The sequence below is a fragment of the Miniopterus natalensis genome, chromosome 5 (genome assembly GCF_054644295.1).
Source record: "Miniopterus natalensis isolate mMinNat1 chromosome 5, mMinNat1.hap1, whole genome shotgun sequence".
Lineage (NCBI taxonomy): Eukaryota > Metazoa > Chordata > Mammalia > Chiroptera > Miniopteridae > Miniopterus > Miniopterus natalensis.
In genome coordinates, this window is record NC_142085.1 from 10,785,229 (window position 1) to 10,787,708 (window position 2,480).

The 2,480-nt window shown below is 39.7% G+C and overlaps 1 pseudogene; it reads right to left on the bottom strand.

The window, feature by feature from the left end:
• Positions 1 to 730: 730 nt before the first annotated feature.
• Positions 731 to 1,103, bottom strand: LOC148093034 (large ribosomal subunit protein eL34 pseudogene; annotated as a pseudogene).
• Positions 1,104 to 2,480: the final 1,377 nt, after the last annotated feature.

Below are 2,480 nucleotides of genomic sequence, written 5' to 3' on the forward strand. Positions count from 1 at the left end.
CATTAGAAGTCCACCATGAAAAGCCCTGCTCCAACATCTCCTGTCACTACACCTCATTCCTTATACTTTGTTCTTACCATGCACACCTACTTACGGTTTAATTTAGTTTGGATTCTCCCAGAGCTGATCCTGAGCACAAGTAGTTTATTTGGGAGGTGAGGGAAACACCAGTGGGGAAGAGGTCGGAAAGTGATACGGGAAAGGGTGAGCTATTAAGCCACATACAAGAGTGGACAACAGGAGCTTAATCCTGTAAAGAAACTCAGAAACACACACGTCAGAATTATCCCATCTGAGGGGTGAAGGAGCTGGGGTATTTACACACCAACTCCTGACAGTCATTGGCTGGGGGGCTGCTCCCAGGAAAAGTTAATTCCTGGGCACTTCTAGTATGCTATAAGTGTGGGGAGTATGGCTTTCTGCAGTTCTGGGGAGTTGGGGGACAAGCCTTCTGGCAAAGAGAGCACATGGAGAAGTCGAGGGATGTGGGTGGGGCACTAACAGCCTCTCCTATGTGATTTTCTCAAATACGGCTTCTCTTGTGAACTTCCCTAGTTCCATAAATGTGTCAGCCTTCTGCCTAAGATGCCTTTCCCTTCCTGTCTACCTGCTAAACTCCTACTTATCCTTCAAGACCTTTTCCAGCTTCCCCGCTCTGTCTTTTCTTGGGACATAGTACACAACTCTATTTTTTTTTTTTTTTTTTGAATTTTTAAATTGCTTTTATTACTCAAAAAAGCTTCATTTTTAAATTTAGCTTTCTGACTCTGTGCTTGTGCCTTCAATACTTTCACAATATTTTCTGCTCCTCAATAAGGAATACACGCTTGATCCTGTCACGGACACATTTAGCACACAGTGATCCACCACAGGCCCTGCTGACATGTTTTTTTGTTTTAGACAACCTCATTAGAACTTTAGGTCTCACAGCACAAACTCCATGAAGTCGGCCTGGGCACACGCCACATGCAGATCTTGGTGCTTTCCCAACCTTCTTGGTATAAAGGTAAACTATTCTATTACCAGGGGTTCGGGACAGCCTAGTTTTGTTAGAGGCTGTATTGTAGGACAGCCTCCGACGGTATGTCAAACGCTGGACCATTGTGAATACCTAAAGTCACCATCCCCGGAAGAGCCACAACTCTATTTTTAAAAATTACTTGTCATACTGCTTTACTTACTAGCCTGACTTCCCTATGAGATATTATACTTGTAGAAGGCACAGGCTGCATGTTGACAGCTCTTAGTATACAGTAAAACCTGACGTAATGGACTAATTCAGGCAATGAGGTGTCTGTTAAAGCCAAGAGTCCGTTATATAAAAATGTGTGTAGGTTAAAAAATTGACAAATTAGTTAACTTGTTTTTACTTATGTGTGTATGTGTGTTTTCCAAATGTGTGTGTTTTTCAAATGTGTGTATGTTAAAAATTTGACAAATTAGTTTGTTTTTACTTATGTAGACACATTTGGGTAAAATGAAGTATGTAAGAAAAGTTTAATTTCACAGGAAAGTTTTCTATATGTATTACTTTAATTTTAAATATTTTTAAATTGATTTCAGAGAGAGCAAGGGAGAGGGAGAGAAATAGAAACATCAATGATGAGGGAAAATCATTGATTGGCTGCCTTCTGCACGCCCCCCACTGGGGATTGAGCCTGCAACCTGGGCACGTTGCCTGACTGGGAATCGAACAGAGATCTCCTGGATCATAGGTCATTTTCAACTGCTGAGTCACGCTGGCTGCGCCTGTAATTTTAAATTTTTACCAAATAGGTCTAGTAAATGTGTGCATTCACTAGGCACCAAGAGTAAACAAATGCACACAGCTGGGGCGTGGCTTAGCGCACGTCAGAACTTCATAGGCATGTGTTAAAACTGCTTCAGAAAGTCACGAGACGAGACAACAGAACCAATTACTGCATAATGCTGTGTGATCACATGCTAATCATTCACCCAACATTGTTTATGAGCAGTGACTCTTGGATTAGAATATATATACTATGGTTGTAGATGTGTAATATTTATGTAAGTCGATGAAATTACTATAGTGTCTTTTCTAACATATGACTTATTTGCTAAGTTTTTTAAAAGTAACAGTGACTTAATAACAAAAAAAAATAACCTGTTAATTTAAGTATAAGCAAATCTTGGTTAAAAGCATTTTAAAATTAACAAAGTGTTAATTTTCACATATGACATATGGGCCAGAAATTTTGTCCATTAAATCTGAAATCCATTAAATTGAGGGCCGCAAAATCAAGGGTTTACTCTAGTTTGGTACCTGGAATATAATAGATGCTCAATAAAAGCTAGTTAGAAGTAAGCATTAATTTCTACTTAGAGAGTCTGTCAATGACCTGGTGAAGTGTTTCATTGAACTGAGGCCAACCTGAGGAGAAATCATAACAGTTTTTATGCCCCTTTATCATTTCCACATATTCCCCTTCCTTCATTCACCCAGCACCCTTCTTTTCTCT